Source organism: Amblyraja radiata, chromosome 7 (genome assembly GCF_010909765.2).
Source record: "Amblyraja radiata isolate CabotCenter1 chromosome 7, sAmbRad1.1.pri, whole genome shotgun sequence".
NCBI classification, from domain to species: Eukaryota; Metazoa; Chordata; class Chondrichthyes; order Rajiformes; family Rajidae; genus Amblyraja; species Amblyraja radiata.
The window spans coordinates 21,243,373-21,267,875 of record NC_045962.1 but is presented as its reverse complement, the minus strand read 5'-3'; the positions used below and the strand labels follow the sequence as shown (position 1 = coordinate 21,267,875).

Below are 24,503 nucleotides of genomic sequence, written 5' to 3'. Positions count from 1 at the left end.
ATGTTATATCTTGTGCAAATTGTTAAGCGTGTATATCATGGAAGTCAGATATTCTGCTAGAATATAAAACCTCTTTAAATTGTGATTTAGAAACGTATGCTATTTTAATGAGGAACAACCCCTCCTTTTTCTCCTGATCAGATTCAGAATACATTTCTTCCTTGTATCCAATTGATGGATGGGGGCCTGGCATTGTGCTGAGTTTTGGTGTGTTCATTTAAAGGCTGAATATCATAATAGGCAATTACAGCCCAAGAAACATGAGCTTTGATGGGACAATTAGTCTTTGTTTGATCTTGATTTATACTCTGATGCCATGGCAACTCATGAAAGGAGAGGGCAAGGCAAAAAAAAAAAAACAACTAATTTCACTGCACAAATGAACTAGAGCTGTTTCTATCCAATTACTCGGAGAATACTAGACTTTGATCACGTGTGCTAGTGGTGGCCGCCTTTTACACTGCACTTCCAGAATGTAGTTCCATTGGAGTCAATGGAACAACATGGGAAATATTTGATATTTCCGTTATGTGTTTAAGACACATAAAACTACTGAAATCTGCATTTGTACAATATCTTTAATTTGTTCAATTTATTCCGAGGTGCTGAACAAAAGAGATTTTGGAAAGGCATAAGAGTACAGATATTTAAAAGGAATAGTTGAACAGAAGATTGACCATAAGATAGGTTTTAAGGAGCAACCCGAATTAGATTCAGACTCAAACAGCAAGGAAACAGGCTCTTCGGCCCAACTTGCCCTTGCTGACCAAGGTGCCCTATATTAGATCAGCTCATTCCATATACCCACCACCCTCCGAGTAAAAAGGTTGTCCTTCAGGTTCCTATTAAATATTTCCCCTCTCACAAAACTATGTCCCCCGGTTCTTGATTGCCCTGCTCTGGGTAAAAGACTCTGTGCATTCACCCTGTCTATTCCTCTCATGGTCTTATAAGATCCATAAGATCACTCCTGAGACTGATGTACTACAAGGAATAAAGTCCTAACCTGCTCAGCCTCTCCCTATAGCTCAGGCCCTCAAGTCCCGGCAACATCCTCGTAAATTTTCTCTACACTTTCTAGCTCAACAACATCCTTCCAATAGTAGAGTTGCAGCACAAGATGGCCACCCAGCACCACCTTGCCCAGTGTAGCTGGGGAACAGCAATAACCGCTGCCCCTGCTGCAGATTCCCACATTCAGAGATTGAGTGCAGAATGAGAGGTCTGGGGCATTGGGATAGCAGTGTGGTTGGGTTGAGAATACCCTGTCCCACTCCAAGTGAGATTCCCATGAGCAACCACCCACCTGGAGTTCTGGGTGAAAGGACTTTGATCCTAAACGTTAACTTTGTTTCTCCATCCAAAAACACTAACCTGCCTAACATGGTGAATGCATGAAGAACAATGTTCTTAACAGCTAAAAACATATTATATTATAAACATAAATATACCAAAGGCTGTTTGTTACATTGTTTAATGGAGTTAAGTGTCGAATGAAGCAATTGCTTGTCAATTTCAATGGCCTGTCAATTTCAATGGCCTCTACAATGCAAGTAGCAGCCTGTGTTCTTAAAGAGAGAGTCTGCCATAACCAAAATCCTTTATAAAGAAGACCGTAATAATGAGGGGTTACTGTACTCCAAATGCAGTCTCACAAATGTCTTACACAAATGTAACATAACATCCCAACTTCTATACTCAATACCCTGACTAATGCATCAAACACCTTCTTGACCACCCTATCTGATCAGCGGGTCAGGCAGCATCTCAGAAAAACACAGTTCCATTCCAAATCAATTTACAAGTCTGTAGATGACGTGGGCCAGAAATCAAATAATAACTAGACAGAATACAGAAAGGAGATTGAAAACCTCACGACCTGATGCCAAGACAACAATGTCTCCCTCAGTGTCAGCAGGACAAAGAGTTTGTGATTGACTTCAGGAAGCATACAGTAAACACATCTTCATATACATCGATGGTGCCAAAGTAGAGATGTTCGTAAGCTTCAAGTTATCAGGAATAAATATCACCAGCAATTTGTCCTGGACCAGCCACATCAAAGCTATGGTCAAGAAAGCACACCAAGGCTTAGGAAGTTCAGCATGCTCCCAACAACTCTCATCAACTTCTACAGACACACCGTGGAAAGCATTTTATCATGATGCATCACAGCATGGTTTGGGAACAGCTCCATCCAAGACCTTTAAAAAAATTGTAGAGAGTTGTGGATGTAGCACAAACCATTCTGCAAACCAATCACCCTTCCATTGACTCCATTTACACTTCACGCTGCCTCGGGAAGGCCACCACCATTATCAAAGACCGGTCTCATCCCGGAGACTCCCTCTTCCATCAGGCAAGAGGTACAGAAGTTTGAAAAGGCACACCTCGAGATTCAGGAAGAGTTTCCTCCCAGCTGTTGTCAGGCAATGGAGTGGTCCTCTCATCAGCTGGAGTGCAGTCCTGCCTTCCCATTTACCTAATTGGAGACCTTTGAACTATCTTTAATCAGATTTGATCAGACTTTATCTTGCACTAAATGTTGTACCCTTTATCCTTTATCTGTACACTCGGGACGGCTTGATTGTGATCATTTAGTCTTCTCTTTGAATGGATAGCACACAAACATAACGCTTTTCATTGTACCCCGGTACATGTGACAATAATAAATAAAATCAGGTGATACATTGGGTCTGAAAAAATATAAAGGCTGTCAGAGCCTCCTATATCAGAATTGCCTCATACATTACCTCCTATATCAGCAAGGTGTTTCAAAGAATTCATGTTAATTTGCAGAAGCGTCTAACCTGACACACAATTCCAGTTGTGGAGTTAACCGACACAACCATTTCAGAGCGACTGTGCTGATTTTTGTCAGGAAGGCAAAAATAATCTGCTAATTATTAAATTGCTAATCCTCATTGCTGCACACCTGAAATAGATTGAAGTTAATTAAGTGGGATCCAGTCCAGCATGGCAGAGGAACATATAATTGAAAGCTGAGATGAATCTTGGCAATACCTGATTAAACTGACACCAGTTCACCTCATTTTCATTTGAAAGCTTCACGAAATACAATGACAATGAGAAATCATTACTTTCTCCACATTACCTTTCCCTCCACAGGTGAAGTGGAAAGATCTCTACGTGTTTTGAAGGTGCTCTTGGAGAAACATATTTTCCAAGGTTGTCCCTGTTAGAAGATCAATCATGGGTTGGCCAACTTGTTTTTCAAACATCGTCACGGTGGCGTAGCGGTGGCGTTGCTGCCTTACAGCGCTTGAAGTGCTGGAAAACCGGGTACGATCCCAGCTCCGGAGTTTGTACCTTCTCCCCGTGACCTGCGTGGGTTTTCTCCGAGATCTTCGGTTTCCTCCCACACTCCAAAGACGTACAAGTTTGTAGGTTAATTGGTTGGGTATAAATGTAAATTGTTCCTAGTGTGTGTAGGGTAGGGTTAATGTGTGGGGATTTCTGGTCGGTGCGGACTAGGTGGGCCCAAGGACCCGTGGACTAGGTGGGCCCAAGGACCCGTGGACTAGGTGGGCCCAAGGACCCGTGGACTAGGTGGGCCCAAGGACCCGTGGACTAGGTGGGCCCAAGGACCCGTGGACTAGGTGGGCCCTAGGCCCCGTGGACTAGGTGGGCCCAAGGACCCGTGGACTAGGTGGGCCCAAGGACCCGTGGACTAGGTGGGCCCAAGGACCCGTGGACTAGGTGGGCCCAAGGACCCGTGGACTAGGTGGGCCCAAGGACCCGTGGACTAGTGGGCCCAAGGACCCGTGGACTAGGTGGGCCCAAGGACCCGTGGACTAGGTGGGCCCAAGGACCCGTGGACTAGGTGGGCCCAAGGACCCGTGGACTAGGTGGGCCCAAGGACCCGTGGACTAGGTGGGCCCAAGGACCCGTGGACTAGGTGGGCCCAAGGACCTGCTTCTGTGCTGTATCTCTAAACTAAATATCGTACAACATCACATTCTGCCAGAGGTTATATCCCAGCTGAGCTGTTCATATGTCACGGACTTTGTCCTGATTGGAGGGGAGAGGAGAAAGGTGGCAGGAGAAACAAAAGCTAATAGGATGAGGCAAAGAGAAGCAATTCAAGCAAAACCTACAAAAATCAGGTGACAAGAATGATGAATGGGAATGATTCAGAAAGGTAGGATATTGTCTGCAGTCTGAAGCAATATCTTGCGTAAATTGTAGGCTTGATTAGAATTGTATTGTAGACAGAGGCTGCAATGCATGTCAAAGTAATATGGCTTGGTGCAATTATCTCAGCCTTTGGTTGTGATTCAACCAACAAAGATGCTATACGTTACTGGTGACTTTAGTCAAGATCTCAGAGGCTCAGATCAAGCAACGACCACATTAGAAGAGAACTGGATGGCTGCTCAAAAAGTGAAAGCATCCAAGGAAGCCAGTTAAATCTGTACATTTCTCACAAAGAGAAGAAAGTAACATGATCTGTGTGTAAATATGTAAATGTCATATGAGTATGCGTAGTGTCCTCATAAGTGCGATGCAACGCCACACTTACTATGGTGAGAAATCCCCGACACGATGTAACTAGGACACAAGCCACCTCCAGATACCTTTCTTGATCAATACAGGTGTCAGGGGTTGTGGGGAGGAGGCAGGAGAATGGGGTTAGGAGGGAATGATAGATCAGCCATGATTGAATGATGGAGTAGACTTGATGGGCTGAATGGCCTAATTCTACTCCTATTCCTTATACACCATGCCAATAGTACTGGAATTGTACTTTATGGTCTATCACAATCTGCATGTGAAGCAAATTTTTATTTATGTAAACCTAAACTTTGAAAATAGAGTGCACATAACTTAATTATCTATGGATTTCTGACTCAATGATAATTTTATGTCAGCACTACTGATTCACCGTTATCCCACCAAAGATGCCCAAGTCTCCAGCAAAAACTAATCACTTGTTTAAATTGGCTGCGTTGCGAAATAAGGCTAAGTTGGTGCACTTCAAAATATGTATTGGCATTTGCAACTTCCAGTAGCCTAACGGGGCTAAGCTCAGTGATGGGCTTTATGCACTGACAGTTCTCCCTAACGTCAGATGCCACCTTGTATTTAAAGTACCATTTGCTCTCGTCGTGAGTCAGATGGACAAGCAGAGAAATGGTCTTTAGTGTTGAGACTAATATATGCAGGAGTATCAGCAACCTGTTACACTTACCTCCCAACATTGTTCCATTGAAGCAGTGGGGCAATTATTGGGGATTTCATTGCCATTGAAGGCTGTGGAGGCCAGGTCAATGGATATCTTTCAGGCATTGACAAATTATCGATGATTATGGGTGTCAGGGGTTGAGGGGAGAAGGCAGGAGAGTGGGGTTGAGAAGGAAAGATAGATCAGCCATGATTGAATAGCAGAGTAGACTTGATGGGTGGAATGGCCCAATTCTGCTCCTATAACTTATGAACTTAAGAAATTATCAGTGCAGAGTAAACTTGAAGTATAGACTTTCCTCCTCTCTCTGCAGAAACGGTTTAATATGCCAGGTATTCATCACACTTCCATTATTTTATTTCACACCTCCTTCATCCGTGGCAATTTGCTTTCATGTGCAGTATGTGCAAACACAGTTTGTGAAACCTAATATTATTGCATTATGACATTACAGGTCACAAATTTATCACAAATTTAAAAGACCTTTTGGGAACAAAACTCATAGCAATGGGCCACAATTTCAACTGATTGAACAATAGTGAGGCTGCATTTAGCTACGTATATAATGGGAGGCTTCGATAACAACTCCTAGTATGTACATGGTGCAGTTAATTGGAGAACTCCAGATGAGGCTCTGTAGATCTCTACTGCTCCACAAGATACACCATTGCAGCCTTCCCGAGCGTACTCAGTGTCAACCAACTTCATTTCATTCTTACTTTGAAAATCACAGAATTTGCTCCTGTTCAAGATATTTGCATTTTTTATTTTTCAAGAAAAGACACAAAGTGCTGGAGTAACTCAGTGGGTCAGGCAGCATCTCTTGAGAACATGGATAGGTAATGTTTGGATCAGGCCTGCAATGTCACCTTTCTATGTTCTCCAGAGATACTGTCTCATCTGTGGAGTTGCTCCAGCAATTGGGTCTTTTTTTGTAAACTAGCTCCTGCAGTTCTTTGTGTTTCTCACTATTTTTCAAATATCTCTCTAGCCTTAATAATAAAAAAATCATTTGTAGATAGTTATTCACTCAGATATTTCAAAATCCCATGCTTTTTAAAATAAATCTTCACCACTGATATCACTCTACTCCAATATTACCATCTAAAACAGCCATAAGGGGGGAAAAAATGATTTGCTATCATCTTTATACACAACTTGTAATAATGAGTTTCGTAAGTTTAAGATTCCAGTCACAATCACTTAAAAGTAAGGAAGCTGTACTCTTTATTTGAATGCCACCACTTAAAAAGGGCAGAAGAGCACAGAGGCACAGTGGTAGAGTTGCTGCCTCACAGCGCCAGAGACCCGGGTTCCATCCTGACTAGGGGCAATATCTGTACGGAGTTTGTACGTTCTCCCTGTGACCACATTGGTTTTCTCCAGGAGCTGTGGTTTCTTCCCACACTCCAAAGACGTTGCAGGCTAACTGGCTTTGGTAAAGTTGTGAATTGCACCCTAGTGTGTAGGATAGTGTTAGTGAACGGGGTGGTTGCTGGTCGACGCGGACTAGATGGGACGAAGGGCCTGTTTCCCACGCTGTGCCTCTAAAGTCTAAAGTTAAAAATAAAGAGAAATATTAAGACTCATCAAAACTCCCAATGGAACTGCTAAAATATGGAATATCCTGCCACCTAGTGTAGTAAATGTAGATAGTCACCCGACAATTTAATTCCAAATTAAAGAATTTAAATGAAACAGGTGAAGTTCCGGAAGAATGGGCAGCTAGTGTCGCGCAACGCCAGAGACCCGTGTTCGATCCTCACCTCGGGTGCTGTCTGTGTGGAGTTTGAACCTTCTCCCCGTGACCAACTGGGTTTTCCCCAGGTGCTCCTGTTTCCTCCCACATCTTAAAAGACGTGCAGGTTTGTAGGTTAATCAGCCTCCCTAAATTGCCCCTAGTGTGTCGGAGGTGGATGCGAAATTGGGATACCATTGAACTAGTGTGAACGGGTGAACAATGGTCGGCATGAACTCGATGGGCCGAAGGACCCTTTTCTGTGCTGTATCTCTAAACTAAACTAAACTTGAGGTGGTTAATGTTGCACCGTTATTTAAGAAGGTCAACAAGGACAAGCGGGGAAAATGCAGGGCAGTGAGCCTGACGTCAGTGGTGGGAAAGTTGTTGGATGGGAATCTGAGGGACAGGATCCGCCATATTTGGATGGACAGTGTGTGAATTGAGATCGTCGGCATGCCTTTGTGTGAGAGAGAAATCATGTTGCATGAATCTGGCAGAGGTTTTTGAGGATGACCAAGGGAAATGATGTTGGCAAGGCCATGGACATGTCGATATGAGTAGCAGCAAGGCCTCTGAGAAGTTCCTGCAGGGTAGGCTAGTCTGCAAGCTAGGTCACAAGCAATCCAAGGGAAGCTAATAAATTGAATTTAATTGTGGTCTGAAGGAATCAAAGTGTAATTGTGGAGGGTTGTTCTAATGATTGGTGGCTTTGACCAATGGTATGACATAGGATTCGGAGGTGAGATAACGGTTGTTTGTTATCCACATTAACAATTTGGATTAAAATGCATTTAACATTGTTAGTAAATTTGCAGGTGACACTAAAATGGGTGGAATAAAGGACAGTGAGGAAGAATAATTTGATAACAGGATCTAGATCAGTTGGGAAGGTGGGACAAGCAGTGTCAAATGGAATTTAACTCGGATAAGTGTGAGGTGTTGCACTTTAGTATGTCAAGCCAGGGCAGGACTTATACAGCCCTGGAGAGTGTTTTAGGACAGAGAGATCCAGGAATGCAGATGCATGGTTCCCTGAAAGTGGCGAGACAGGTGGTCAGTGTGGTGACGAGGATGTTTGGCATGCTGCCTTCATTGGAAAGGGTAGTGAATACAAATGTTAGGGCATCACAACACAGTTGTATAAATCGTTGAGGAGATCACACTTGGAGTACTGTATGCAGTTCTGGTCGCCCAGCTATAGGAAGAATGTCATTAAATCGAAAAGGGTGCAAAAGAGGTTCACCAAGATGTTAGCTAGACTTGCAGGCTCGGGGAGTTATGGGGAGAAGATGGATAGGATGGGGCATCGGAAGCTGAGATGTGACCATATTGAGGTTTTAAAAATCATGAGGGCCATAGATAAAGCAAACGCACACACTTTTTCCCCAGTGTAGAGAATACTAAAACTAGAGTGCTTTGGCTTAAGGTGAGAGGGAGAGATTTAAGAGGCTCAAAGTGTAGTTCAAGTCAAGTCAAGTCAAGTTTATTTGTCACATTCACATACGAGATGTGCAGTGAAATGAAAGTGGCAATGCTCGCGGACTGTTGTGCAAAAGACAAACAACCAAACAACCAAACAAACTATAAACACAATCATAACACACATATTCTTTTACATAATAAATAATGGAAGGAAAAACATTCAGTAGAGTTAGTCCCTGGTGAGATAGGCGTTTACAGTCCGAATGGCCTCTTGGAAGAAACTCCTTCTCAACCTCTCCGTTCTCACCGCATGGCAACGGAGGCGTTTGCCTGACCGTAGCAGCTGGAACAGTCCGTTGCAGGGGTGGAAGGGGTCTCTCATGATATTGTTGGCTCTGGAGTTGCACCTCCTGATGTATAGTTCCTGCAGGGGGGCAAGTGAAGTTCCCATAGTGCGTTCGGCCGAACGCACTACTCTCTGCTGAGCCTTCTTGTCCTTGGCAGAGCAATTCCCAAACCAGATGGTAATGTTCCCGGACAAGATGCTTTCCACCGCCACTGCGTAGAAGCACTGGAGGATCCTCGGAGACACTCTGAATTTCCTCAATTGCCTGAGGTGGTAAAGGCGCTGCCTTGCCTTACTCACGAGTGCTGAGGCGTTTGTGTCTGGAATGAGCTGCCAGAGGAAGCTTTCCAAACAGATATAATTACACCTTTCAAAAGACAGTTGGACATACTGTATATATGGATAGGAAAGATTTAGAGGGATATGGGCCAAATGCTCACAAATGGGACTAGCCCAGTATGCCCAACTTGGCCAGCATGAACAAGGACCTGTTTCCATGCAGTTTACTCTATGACTGTATGCACTCTATGTTAATTATGACTCAATTACTTAGGAGTCAAAAGGTTGGAGGTCCATATTCCACTCCAGAAGATATTTTTCAGTTGAAATATTTGACTAATTCAATCAAATCCTTTGGTGGGGGTTTGGGGAGGGGCGGTCGGGAGCATGATTGTCAGAGATTTTGAAATAAAAATAAAAATTGTGCAGATTGAAATAGCAGATGTATAACTGATGGCACTGACTGATCAGTCTTTACATCACATTTTGTGGGATCATGCACAAATCCGCAGCTACGTTTTCTGATAGAACAGTATCTACACTTAAGTTAGCTTAACAACTTATACTTAATTAAAAAGTTATACTATATTCACCTACAGTTCACTCCCCACCATATATTTTGGTGTAAAACTGATTTTCTTTTCTTGTTTTACTTATTCGTTCTCAAGCAAGGTTACTATTTTTTGCCCATCAGGAAATGAGGGGGCATGTTATGAATAAATTGCATTGGAAGAACTGGAGAATGCATCAATGCCAGACTGGATAAAGATGGCAAGTTTCCTCTCTCAAGGCCTTTAATTAACCAGATGGGTTTAATGACATTCTATCATTTTAGGTTGCCATTACTGACACTATCTTTATTATTCCAGATTTACTTATTTACAGCAACACAGAAGGAAACCATTTAGTTCATCAGGTCAATGGCAGTTTTAGATTTTCGTTTTAGAAACAGGCCCTTTAGCCCACCGAGTCCGCACCGAGCAGCGATCCCCGCACATTGACACAATCCCACAGACACTAGGGACAATTTACATATTTTTATACTAAGCCAATTAATCCTACAAATCTGTACGTCTTTGGAGGGTGAGAGGAAACCGGAGCACCCCGAGAAAGCCAACGCTGGTCACGGGGAGAACGTATAAACTCCGTACAGACAAACACCCGCAGTCGGGATCGAACCAGGGTCTCTGGCGCTGTAAGGCAGCAACTCTAGAGCTGCACCACTGCCCCTGCCTGTTTTAGAAGGGCAATTCCATTAGTCCTATTTCCCCTTATTCCCCTGTAGCGCAGTAACCAATTCTCTCTCTCTCACCTCATATCAACCCCCTTTTATACTGTTGCCACTTAGCTGCAATGAGGAATTATTTGCAGGAGCAAAACTTCAAGACATTGAAGGAAAATAATTATCCAAAGTATTCTGCTTCACTTTATAATCATTATAAACTCAATTATCTGGGCAGCAAATCAATATTGAAAGCTCGGTAAAATTCTTGGTTTAACAAGAGGCCATGTAACGATTGCTACTTCATCCCAGTAATTCGTTGGAAAGATCTGTAAACCAATAGTGACGTAAGAAGCAGGTACTTTAGTCAATGCCCAATAAAAGCTCTCAGGATTTAGAGTAATAGTCATGGAGTCATACAGCACAGAAGCAAGCCTTTCAGCCCAACTCAACCATGCCAACCAAGATGCCCCTTCTAAGCTTGTTCCAATTGCCTGTGTTTGGCTCATATCCCTCTCAGCATTTCCCACCCATGCACCTGTCCAAGTGTCTTGTAAATGCTGCTGCAGTACCTGCCTCAACTACTGCCTCTGGCAACACATTCAATATACCCACCACCTTCTTAGTGAATTTGACGTACCTAGAAAGTTCTAGATAGGCCTGAGTCATATCCGCATGGAAAATGGTGCAAAATGTGGCTTGTGGTTTTCCTTTACATTAAAACACTTTCGGCACGGACTAGAAGGGTCGAGATGGCCTGTTTCCGTGCTGTAATTGTTATATGGTTATATGGTTAGTTTCATGAGAGACATTAAGAAAACAAATGTGTTTTCACAAAGGTCATTGGATTCATTATCAAAATTATAATAAAATAAACTTTAGAAATGCATCAAATTATTGTATTTTACAATGGCAGTTTGATTGTTCCTGAAAAATTTGCATTTATTTATTTAAAAACAGCTTCAATCATAAATTCCAGTTTCCTAAATGTTCAGTTGCCATAATATATATTTCCACTGGAGGACATCAGAGTCACATCACTAAGCACCAGCAACAGTCGATTTTTAGTTTTTAGTTTTAGAGATACAGCACGGAAACAGGCCCAACAGTCCTCCAAGTCCGCACTGACCAGTGATCCCTGAGTATTCACACTATCCTACACGCACTACGGACAATTTATACTTATATCAAGCCAATTAACCTACAAACCTGTACGCCTTGGAGTGTTGGAGGAAACCAAAGATCTCTGAGAAAACCCACGCAAGTCACAGGGAGAACGTACAAACTCCATACAGATCGAACCCGGGTCTCTGCCGCTCCAAGCACTGTAATGCCCCTGTCCCACTTAGGAAACCAGAACGGAAACCTCTGGAGACTTTGCACCCCACCCAAGGTTTCCGTGCGGTTCCCAGAGGTTTTTGTCAGTCTCCCCAATGGTCGAAAGTGGTTTCCGCTTCTTCTATGTTCTGGCGATTATTTCAAAAAATTCAAAACCGGCCGCGACTAAAAATAGGTTGCCGTTTTAAAAATCGTTAATTTTTTAGTCAAAGCCGGTTGCGACGCTAGTTGAAGGTGGTTGCCGGAGGTTGCAGGTAGTGGAAGGTAAGACCTCCCTGGTGGAATAAAACTGGGTGAATAAAAGGTCTTGCCTTCCACTACCTGCAACCTCCGGCAACCACCTTCAACTAGCATCGCACCTTGGGTGGGGCGCAAAGTCTCCAGAGGTTTCCGTTCAGGTTTCCTAAGTGGGACAGGGGCATTAGGCAGCAACTCTACCACTGCACCACAGTGCTGCCCTACAGTAGGTACTTAGAGATACAGCAGGTTAGAGATACAGCATGGAAACAGGCCTCGCGGCCCACCGTGTCCACGCCAACCATCGATCACCCATTCACACTAGTTTTGTGTTACCACACTTTCGCGAACGTGGATGTATGACAGAAGAGAATTGTAATGCTGTGGACCCCCCACTACAGAAAAATTGCAAAGGCACAACACGTCTCCAGGGTTAGACACAAAATGCTGGAGTAACTCAGCGGGTCAGGCAGCATCTCTGGAGAAAAAGGTTGGGTGATATTTCGGGTCAGCACTACATCCAGCTTCCTCCCACATCCCAGTTTGTAGGATAATTGGCCTCAGTAAATTGCCCTGAGTGTGTAGGAAGTGGGATAACATAGAACGAGTATATCAACGGATGATCAATGGTTGGCATGGACTCGGTGGGCCGAAGGGCCTGCTCCAATGCTGTATTTCGAAACTAATTAACGGCACGATAGCGCAGCTGTAGAGTTGCTGCTTTACAGCCCCAGAGAACCGGGTTTGATCCTGATGACGGGTGCTGTCTGTACAGAGTTTGCACGTTCTCCCCGTTACCACGTGGATTTTCCTCGGCTGCGATTTCCTCCAAAGATGTGTAGGTTTGTAGATTACTTAGCTTCGGTTAAGATTGTAAATTGTCCCTAGTGTGTAGGATAGTGTTAGTGTGTGGAGAATGATGGTCGGCGGCGACTCGGTGGGCCGAAGGTCCTGTTTCGTGCTGTATCTCTAAACTAAACTCAACCTGAACTACACTAAACGTCAACCTTCACATATGCCGTCTTTGGATTCATGTTCAAAAACAGAAGCTGTTCTGTACACTGAATCCCATCTTTAGCGCTCTGCTCCATATCTGAAGATTGATTTGAAAATAAATCAGATTCAGTTGCAGGATTTGCATCCAAATACAGTAAATTACAGGTGAACTGTCAATTGCACATGACAACAGAGCATCTGATGGGGCTGATGAGTGGACTCATGAATATCACACGAGGAATGAAGTGCCCTACCATTCATTATGCTTTTTATCTCTCATGAAGAGACCCACTTGCATGTTGAAGGATCCAAAATTATATGCTATTTTCTCTTTGTGAATCACAATGGTGTATTGAAGCTGTGATTGTTTTTATTAATCCTCTTTATTTTTTCTAAAAATATATTATAAATTTATGACATGAAAATTGCCCTATCTGGTTATGTCATGTTCACAAACCCTATGAAATCAGATTATTGCGGCTATGTTTTTATAACGTAATTGAAGTAGGATGTAACAGAAGCCATCACAACAAACACGAAGCAGATATTAAGCAATCTACATTTTTATCAATGTATTATTTTCATGAATATTTATGCCCCTGTTTTTAAAACACACTTTCCTAAAATGAGACTACTCACCTCACCGTCGCGGAGCTGGCCGAGTCCAGAGCGGGTGGAGCGGTGGTGGACGCTGCTGCGGCCCGACCTCCGGAGTTCGGTGGCTGCAACTGCGGGTCTGGCGGACGGTAACACCGGGAGCCCACGGGTCCCTGCTGGGAGACCGCTTTTCAGGGCTCCCGCAACGGCGACTTCACCCGCCCGAGTTGCGGGGTTGAAGAGCTCCTGGAGCGGGGCCTTACATCATCGCCCCGCGCGGCTTGGAATGGCCGCGGGACTCTGCGAGCGCACGCCGGGGGCTCTAACATCAAGAACCCGATGTGCGACCTTGCATCACCCGGCGTGGCTTTAATGGCCACGGGACAATTCGCCATCGCCAGCCGGGGGCTTTGACTGACTTTGACTCTGACATCGGGGGGGAGAGTGCAGTGGAGAGATAAGTTTTTTTGGCCTTCCATCACAGCAATGTGATGGATGTTTATGTAAATTATGTTGTGTCTTGGGTCTATTTGTTTGTAATGTATGGCTGCAGAAACGTCATTTTGTTTGGACCTCAAGGGGTCCAAATGACAATAAATTGAATCGTAATCGTAATCGTAATGAACGTGTAAAAAGTAAAAGTTTTACCTAACCATACCTACCTCCTTAAGGTTTACTTTTCATCTGTATTTTTAATTCGCTACCAAAATGCTTATATTTTGATTCTAAATACAAGGTAGCATTTAGATTTGGATTGGCGAAGGGGAGGAAAGGGAAACGGGACATTGGTTTAGACTACTGACCATTGCCTCATATTGTGTTTTGAATTTAATTCTGTCTTTAATTTGTGTACTAGTCATGTCTCTACTATTTATTTCATTCCGCTTACATGTTTTTCCTCTACTTGCTAAATTTTTGTAAGGTGTCCTTGAGACTCTTGAAAGGCGCCCATAAATAAAATTTATTATTATTATTATTATAGTCATAGAGCTGTACAACACAGAAAATGGGCCTTTGACCCAACTTGCCCAGGTCAACCAAGATGCCCCATCTACACTAGTCCCAGCTGCCTGCATTTGGCCGACAAGTGATCATCTGTACAGATGCCCCTCGAGTTACCATGCTTCGACTTACAATATTTCAACTTTACGATGGTGCAAAAGTGATACACATTCCGTAGAAACCGTACTTTGAATTTTGAATTTTGATCTTTTCCCGGATAGCGATATGCGGTACGATACTCTCTCATGATGCTGGGCAACGGCAGCGAGCCGCAGCTCCCAGTCAGTCACGCGATCACGAGTGTAAATGAGTTGCAGCTCGCTGCCGTTGTCGAGCATCATGAGAGAGTATCGTACCGCATATCGCTGGCCCGGGAAAAGATCAAAATTCAAAATTCGAAGTACGAAACCACGAGAATGTTTGGTAGGTTAGTTGTGTTAAATGCATTTTCGACTTACGATATTTTGGATTTACGATGGGTTTATCGGAACGTAACACCATCGTAAGTTGAGGAGCACGTGTGCACTAGTTCTATTCCACACACTAAGGACAATTTACAGAACCCTATTAAACTACAAACCTGCATATCTTTAGGATGTGGGAGGAATCCGGAGAAAACCCACATGGTCACAGGGAGAACGTACAAACTCCGTACAGACAGCACCCATAGTCAGGATCGAATCCGGGTCTCTGGCGCTGTGAGGTAACAACTCTATTGAATCTCCATATTGATTCTACCCAACAATCTTCAAAATGTCGGATCAGATTTCAAATAAGCAATTTGGGAAGGGGGGAGGGGTGGTGGTGGTGGTGGTGGTGGGGGGAGGGGGGGGGGGAGGGGGGGGGGTGTGAGAATGGTGTCCGTTATTGTCAATTGGCCACTATATCAGCATAAATAATTCGGTCCGACAACCTAGTGGGCTCACCGTAGAAACAACGAGTTGTTTTCATATACAAAGTTCTTTTCTATAGCTAAAATTGTTATTCTGTTATTTCAAGCTAAAAATACTAAAGGCTGCTTGTTACATTGTTTAATTACATTGTCACATTGTATCATTGCACAAGTGTTGATCGGAGCAATTGCTTGTCAATTTCAGTGGCCTCCCGCAGTGTGACTTAAAGCCTGTCCCAGTTCAATGTAGAGCATAGCATATATATTTAAAAAAAGCACAGGAACAAGCTCTTCGACCCACAATGCCTGTGCTGAGATGTTGGAGGCTTCCATTGTAGTTTTGACATTCAAATCAGTGAGATGTCTGTCTTTGATGCTCAGCATGACTTTACAGGCCTTAAGTGGTCTAATCAAAGCTCTTGAAGACATCCATCTGTCTCATTACTCATTTGAACAGCTCACAGTTTATCAGTGCTTTGCTGATTTGGAATTTCTGGAAAGCCATCAGCAAAGATGGAGCTGTGAGCTACATCTGTTTCCATTACTAACTTCCCAAATAAAGACAAACAATTCTGGAAAAACTCAGCAGGGCAGGCAGCATCTGTGGGAAGAGAGTTAATATTTCAAGTTGAAGACCCTCCATCAGAATAGTGGAGCCGCTGGTAGAGCTGCTGCATCACAGCGCCTGAGGCCTGGGTTTGATCCTGATCTCGGGTGTTGTCTGTGTGGAGTTTAAACGTTCTCCCTGTAACCATGTGGGCTTCGCCTGGAGAAAAAGGTTGGGTGATGTTTGGGGTCAGCACCACATCCCCAGGGTGTTCCGGATTCCTCCCACATCCCAAACCCATGCTGGTTTAGGTTAATTCGCCTCTGTAAAATGGCCTCGTGTGATGGGAATGAATGTGAGAGTGGGATAACATGGAACTAGTGCAAACGGGTGTTCAATGGTCAGCATAGACTTGGTGGGCCGAAGGGCCAGTTTCCATACTGTATCTCTTAACTAAAACTAACCCCCCACACACCATCTACTCTGCTACTGCTGCTGGTACCTACCTTCTCACTCTCTCTACCCTGGACCAAGGACTTCAAACAGGGAGGCTCAGCAAGTGAGGGAGTTTGCTGTGTTGATGACTCCAGCCACAAACTGTGATTCAGGTCTAATTCTTGCATAATCGTATTTTAATAGAGCTGTGGAGGTTAATTATGCTGCTTCCCCATTAAGTGGGCCCTCACACTTTTTGTCTTAGCTTCACAGTCTGTGTATGTCCAGGGTAAAATTCCTGTTTATGACAGAAAATGCTTCATTGGTCTCTCTTTCCATAACCAATCTCAACATTTCCAACCCACCACAATTCCTAAGTCTGAAGAAGGGTCTTGACTGAAACGTTACCTATTTCTTTTCAACAGGGATGCTGTCTGCATCTGCAGTTCCTTCCTGCACAGTTCCTAACCACTCGCGCACATCAGATTCAAGAGTTAAGGGCCTGTCCCACTTATGCGTCGTTTGGGCGTCATTTACGCGACATCATTTACGCGTTACGGCGCACATGGTGCGCATTACGTGCGCAGTGATGCGCGGTCGCACGCGCGCCCCAGGATTTTGGGATGTACAAAATCTTTGCGCGCCATCTGCGTGACGCGCCAATGACACCCAAGTGGGACGGGCCCTTTACCTGCCTTTTAACCTCTACCCAGTTTTCATTGTAATTAGAGTGCCGCAGTTTGGAGTTAGACCTGCTAAAAATAACACACTGCATTTTAAGATAATGCAAAGTACTGCATTATCATAATACAATGAACAGATTATGTACAGTAAGCCACGAGAAGCCCATCCAAGATATAACATCTAGATATTAAAAAAAACTGAGGATTTGATGGATTTAACTGTCATATGTAACAAGGGCACAATCTGTTCATCCTGGACTTAGTAATACACCAATTGTTATTATATTTTACTAAAAATATATTGGTTAAAAAATAGCCTAAAATAATCCGAACAGCATCAACAATTACAAGCATGAAATGATCATAAATAACATAATACAATTGCTCGTCAATTGCCCCCCAATCTCCATCGTTGCTTGCAGTGGGTTCAGTTACAGACCAATTCCATTTTAATTCCTCATAACACAGGGCTATGGTAATTTTTATACTTCAGTGGGCATAGAAACATAGAAACATAGAAAATAGGTACAGGAGTAGGCCATTCGGCCCTTTGAGCATGACTGATCATCCAACTCAGTATCCTGTACCTGCCTTCTCTCCATACCCCCTGATCCCTTTAGCCACAAGGGCCACATCTAACTCCCTCTTAAATATAGCCAATGAACTGGCCTCAACTACCTTCTGTGGCAGAGAATTCCAGAGATTCACCACTCTCTGTGTGAAAAATGTTTTTCTCATCTCGATCCTAAAAGATTTCCCCCTTATCCTTAAACTGTGACCCCTTGTTCTGGACTTCCCCAACATCGGGAACAATCTTCCTGCATCTAGCCTGTCCAACCCCTTAAGAATTTTGTAAGTTTCTATAAGATCCCCCCTCAATCTTCTAAATTCTAGCGAGTACAAGCCGAGTCTATCCAGTCTTTCTTCATATGAAAGTCCTGACATCCCAGGAATCAGTCTGGTGAACCTTCTCTGTACTCTCTCTATGGCAAGAATGTCTTTCCTCAGATTAGGAGACCAAAACTGTATACAATACTCCAGGTGTGGTCTCACCAATACCCTGCACAACTGCAGTAGAACCTCCCTGCTCCTATACTCACATCCTTTTGCTATAAATGGTAACATACCATTCGCTTTCTTCACTGCCTGCTGCACCTACATGCCTACTTTCAATGACTGGTGTACCATGACACCCAGGTCTCGTTGCATCTCGACCAGACATATACTTTCCATTTTGGCATGCTATCTTTTATTTTATGTATTCTGCATAATTAAATACACTGTTCAAATGTAATGTTAAAGTACTGAAAAAAGGTTTCAGAGTTTCTGCTTACAATGGGAAAAATTATGAGGAATAAATGCAAAAATATCCAGCGAGTTGTTGCATGGGCAATGTTAATTAAAGAAATGTATTGAATGAAATAATTTGAATTTGTGATATTTGAATTTAGGTCAAATATTTAATTGATCACAGTCGCTATCACACTTTATATATTTCCTAGAATGTATGACAATCAATATTAAAAATGTATGCTGAAAGTTTACAGGATTGAAAATGTTAGAGATAAGAAAACTTTCAAGTTGGGATGCTTTTTGATCTTCACACATTCCTTACCCAATTTAATAATTTAAAAAAAGTAATAACAAGGAACTGCAGATGCTGGTTTACCAAAGACACAAAATGCTGGGGTAACTCATCAGGTCAAGCAATATCTCTGGAGAACATAGATAGGTGGCATTTCGGGTCAGGACCCTTCTTCAGACTGACAATATAGAAATATAAAAATATAGGATGATTCGGAAGGTGAGCAAACAACACATTCATCTTTGGACACAAAGTGCTGGAGTAGCTCAACAGGTCAGCCAGCACCTAATTTGAGGAAGGACATCCTTGCTACTGAGGCAGTGCATGAAGGACATCCTTGCTATTGAGGCAGTAGGTTCATGAAGGTTAATCTCCAGGATGGCAGGACTGTCATATGAGGAAAGATTGGAAAGACTGGGCTTGTATTCACTGGAATTTAGAAGGATGAGAGGGTATCTTATAGAAACGTATAAAATTATATAAGCTAAATGCAGGGAAAATGTTCCCAATGATGGGAGAGTCCAGGACCAGGGGCCACAGTCTATGAATAAAGGGAAGGCCATTTAAAACTGAGATAGACAATAGACAATAGACAATAGGTGCAGGAGCAGGCCATTCGGCCCCTTGAGCCAGCACCGCCATTCAATGTGATCATGGCTGATCATCCACAATCAGTACCTCTTTCCTGCCTTCTCCTCATATCCCCTGACTCCGCTATCTTTAAGAGCCCTATCTAGCTCTCTCTTGAAAGTATCCAGGGAACCTCCACCGCCTTCGAGACAGAGCATTCCACAGACTCACAACTCTCTGTGTGAAAATTGTTTCCTCATCTCCGTTCTAAATGGCCTACCCCTTATTCTTAAACTGTGGCCCCTGGTTCTGGGCTCCCCCAACATTGGGAACATGTTCCCAGCGTGTCCAAACCCATAATAATCTTATATGTTTCAATAAGATTCCCTCTCATCCTCAGATGAGAAAAAACCTTTACATCCAGAGAGTTGTGAATTTGTGGAATTCGATGCCACAGAAGGCAGTGGAGGCCAATTCACTGGATTAATTTAAAAGAGAGTTAGAGAGCCCTAGGGGCTAGCGGAATCAAGGGATATAGGAAGAAGGCAGGCACGGGTTACTGACTGTGGATGATCAGCCATGATCACATTGAATGGCGGTGCAGGCTCGAAGGGCCAAATGGGAAGGGTCCAGTACTTTGTGCCTTTTTTTGTGAACCAGCGTCTTGTATCTACATTCATCTTTGGAACTTGTTTAAGTTGCCCCAAAGTAGTAACACAAAAATCGGCAATTCGCCAGAGTTCGCCATTGAAATGGAAGGAGGTGACAGACTGGGTCCTGTGAAGCATAGGGAATCGAGGAATTAATGATAGATTCAGAAGGTTAAATCAGCAGTTTATTCCGCTAGTAGGGCCCAATATCGATTGGAATCCTTAGTACTACTGCTGGGAAATATCACATTCAAATCTCATATCGGGTCTGATCTGAGATAGAACCCTAGACTGCATTAATGTAAAGAAGCAAGGAACTGCAGATGCGGATGTACTTTAAAAAAGACACAAAGTGTTGGAGTAACTCAAAGGGTCAGAGAGAATGAGTAAGAAGGTAAACACAAAAAGCTGGGGTAACTCAGCGGGGCAGGCAGCATCTCTGGAGAGATGGAACGGTGACCTTTCGGACAGAATCTCTGGAGAACATGGATGGGTGACATTTTGGGACAGGACTCTTCTTCAGACTGATTGTGTGGGGGGGGGGAGAAAGCTGAAAGAGAGGAAGGGCAAGACAAAGCCTCACGAGTGATACGTGGATTCAGGTGAAGAGGGGGGTGGGGAGCTTTGATAAACAATAGACTGTAGACAATAGAAAATAGGTGCAGGAATAGGGTATTCGGCCCTTCGATAGGCAGATGGTTGATATACAGATGGTTGAAAAAAAGGCCAAAGATGAGAAGACCAAAGGTGTGAGATAATAGAGAGGAGGTGAGAATTGTGGTCAGAGGAAGGATTATAGGTGGAAGGGAAGTCTGGGTGTGAGTCCAGCTGGGGGGGGGGGGGGGGAGGAGGAGGGGGGGAGGAGGGGGAGGGGGAGGAGGGGGAGGAGGGGGAGGAGGGGGAGGAGGGGGAGAAAGGGGAGTGGGATTGTAGATTAGTTACCAAAAATTGGAGAATTCAGTGTTCAGGCCACTAGGTTGTAAGATACTCAAGCAGTATATGAGGTGCTGTTCCTCCAGTTCGTGTGTAGCCTCAATCTGGCAATGGAGGAAGCCCATTGACAGAAAGGTCAGTACGGGAATGGTATTAATTTCACTGGATATTTCTGAGCAAAGATTTGGACCCCCAATAGATGGCTTTAGTTAAAGGTTATTAATTTATGGATGATTTAGCTAATATTATTTCTTTATAAAGATATTAATTTTTTCACGTTATTTATTTCATTTTAATAGTATTTAGATGTTTCTGAAAGTTGTTTATTTTAATAGTTTTAAAACATCAATGACAATCTTTACAGAGGGCAAAGCCTCATGCCCAAGCTTGACAATGTCACTACCTATTAGGGGAGTGACTATTAGGTCAGGGTCTCCACACTGTGCCTCCTCAGATACAACCTCCAGATGGAGAATGCTCATAGACCCCAGGATGCAGTGGGTCAGCAAGATAGACAGAGATACATGGCCTAGATAGTTATGGATGTGGTCTGATCATGGTCGGTGTGTCCAACTGGGTAGATCAGGCTAATATGAGCTGATTAAATGTTTGGGTGACCATATATCAGAACTGTTGCATTGCAATGTTTACATAGCTGCAGGATCACCTCCCTAAACCTCTCTGTCTCTATCTCTCCTCCGTTAAGACATCCCTTTAAGCAAGTTTCTTATAAATTCATAAGTTCTAGGAGCAGAATTAGGCCATTCGGCCCATCAAGTCTACCCCGCCATTCAATCATGGCTGATCTATCTTTCCCTCTCAACCCCATTCTTCTGCCTTCTCCCCATAACCCCTGACACCAGTACTAGTTAAGGCCACATTTCCAGTCACATTTACTCACAGCAGAATGCTTGCTGCACTCAACTCGTGCAACCCATCCAAAATATAATTTCTTGCTTTATCCAAAGGGGCCCAACAAACCAGTGAAAATAGATCAGGTGGTCCAATGCATTTCCCCTTCCTTGAAGGAAAAGATGTAGAGTTGACATGTTACACAGCTCAGCTTCCAGATGACTTTCCATTTATCACTGCCTCGCCCAAGAGGAGTAGAAAGATGAGTTCAGTCAACAGCAAAGCCCTTGAGCAATATCTAGCTATAACCTTGTGACAAAGCGCAAAAGACAAACACTGTGCTGGAATATGACTGCAAGGGTTAGGCAGTTTTTTCAATCCCTGTCAGTGTGCATAAGCATGATGCATGAAATCACTGATGGAACTGGGTATCAGGAATACCACAGAGATAGACTTCCTAGATGTTTCAACGTTCTGGTTTGGGAAATGTATCAGACCCAAAATCAAAACAACCCTGATTCCATGGAGGAAATGTTGGACATTTTAATTGGTATAAATATACACAGCTTCATAACTATCCAAAACAGCTAAGAAAGGATGTTTTTTCAGTATTTCTGAGATGTAACAGGGTGTATAATGTGGCAGGTGATTACAGTATAGCTAAATCCCACATTTCAACACTCATGACTCTTGTTCAACCTGTTTTCTGATTAAGTTATGATAATTTTATTGCAGGAATTCTATTTGAAATATACAAGTCCAGCCCCAATTTTCCAGTAGCTGGTGGTCCGGCTCCTCCTTTAATCCGGACAATATTACAGATGTATATTTTTTTAGTTTTGATAACATTCAAGTTTGGTTGTATCTAATGACAACCCTATGAGCAGCCATGCTGAAAATTATTAGATAATTCCCCCGTTGATCAAGCATGCTGACTATTATGTGACTTGAGACTGATTTTATGCACATAATTGATTGGTAACCCTGATTTAACTTGGAGAAATTGCTTTAGCTTGTTTCATCTGCTCTTAAAATAGACTTTGTGCTAAGCAAATTGATTTTTTTTTTTGCCATACAAAACGCTGCCGTGAGTCATACGCCCAGCCCCACCCCCACCCCCAGCTCGCTGGCTGACACACTTAGATTCAGTCAGGACATTCAGATTTCTTCATTTTCCAAGCTCATGATTTCCTGTCAGATCAAGGAGTAACTCCTTCCTGACAGCTTCTACTTTCTAATTATGGCAATAGTTTGCTAAAATGCTGCAGATATAAATACCAGATCACATGCATTGAGACTTGTTACACATCGAGAGCAAAAACAATGGCCCGTAGGGTATACCTCTAATAGGGGTTAGAGCATGGGAAATAAGCACAAAGACAAAACTGAAAGCTTTTCATCAGAATACTTGTTTCTTTGTAACAAGGAGTGTGATTTAATAGTCAAGTCAAGAGTCAAGAGTATTTAATTGTCCTATTTTCCAAAACAGAACAATAAAATTCTCCAATTTCAGGTAGTCCTTACTTTCTCCCGCCTTCCCCTGTCCTTTCCAGCTCTCCCACAGCCTACTGTTTCCGCTTCTTCCTTTCTTCTTCCCACCCCCACATCAGTCTGAAGAAGGGTCTCGACCCGAAACGTCACCTATTCCTTCGTTCCATAGATGCTGCCTCACCCGCTGAGTTTCTCCAGCATTTTTGTCCACCTTAAATAAAATTCTTACTTGCAGCAGCATAACAGTCCCGTAAACATAGTATTTAACAGATAACATAATAATACAACAACAAAAAGTTCAATTCATTTTTCTAAAGTAATATTCATGCAAAACAAAACAAAGGCCCGAAGTCCAAATTACAACCAAGACAGTTCGTAGTCCGAAGTTTACTTGGTGTTTGTAGTGTTCAATAGCCTGATGGTTGTTGAGAAACATCGGCTCTTGAACCTGGAGGTCCTGGTTTTCAGATTCCTTCCTAATCCTTCTTCCCAATGGCAGGAGTGAAATGAGAGTGTGGCCAGGGTGGTGTGGATCCTTGATGATGCTGGCTGCATTTTTGAAGCAGTGCCTCCTGTAGATCCCTTTTATGGTAGGGAGGTAAGTTCCCATGCTGGTCCGGGCAGTGTTCATCACTTTTTATAATCTCCATCATTCCTGGGTGTTCAAGTTGCCGAACCAGGCAACGATGTAACCAGTCAATATGCTGTCTATCGTACACCTGGAGAGGTTCAGGAGAGTTTTTGTCAACATACTGAGTCTCCTCAATGAAAATAGAGGCACCGATGCATTTTCTTTATGTGCTGGATCCAAGACTGATCTTCAGAGATATGCACACCCTGAAACTTGAAAATGTTGATTCTCTCTACCACCAACACATCAATGAAGACAGTTTTATGGATCCTCGGCCTTCCTCTTCTAAAGTCAACAATCAGCTTCTTGGCCTTATTGATGTTGAGATCAAGGTTGTTGTTCTGGCACCATTCAATCAATCAATCTCCCTCTTATACTCTGACATTATTACCCGTAATTCATCGAACAATGGTGGTACTGTCAGCGAATTTAAAGATGGAGTTGGTACTATGTCCAGCTACACGGTCATCGGTATAGAATGAGTAAAGCAAGGGACTGAGCACACAGCCTTGAAGTGCTCCTGTGCTGATGGTCATCGAGGAAGAAGTGTTCAAATGGACATAAATGAGTATGTTGTAATGGATTATTACTTTAAAGAGACATGGTTGAAAATGGCAAAAGTGTGGAATTCCAAGATATATTCCAAGATATATATTCCAAGATAGTTGACATTTAAAGGAGACAAGGAAAATTGAAAAGGATGTGGTGTAACTGTAACATCAAAGAAAGGGTTACAATGCGAGGATCTTCGCCCAGATAATCAGGAAATAGAATCAGTTTGGGTAGAATCAAGAAATAGCAAGGGTCAAAAATATTAGCTGGTGTTACAATATATACAAATTCCTGTC

At 43.2% G+C, this 24,503-nt stretch overlaps 1 protein-coding gene and 1 long non-coding RNA gene across 3 annotated transcripts in view; one reads left to right on the top strand and one right to left on the bottom strand.

Moving 5' to 3' along the window:
- pde1a (phosphodiesterase 1A) overlaps positions 1-24,503 on the bottom strand; it is a 414,651-nt gene that overhangs the window by 384,392 nt on the left and 5,756 nt on the right. The gene's annotated exons all lie outside the window — the stretch shown is intronic.
- Positions 838-23,204, top strand: LOC116975102. Its single transcript, XR_004412532.1, has 3 exons — positions 838-1,107; positions 17,957-17,984; positions 23,194-23,204. It is a non-coding gene; the product is annotated as an uncharacterized LOC116975102 (long non-coding RNA).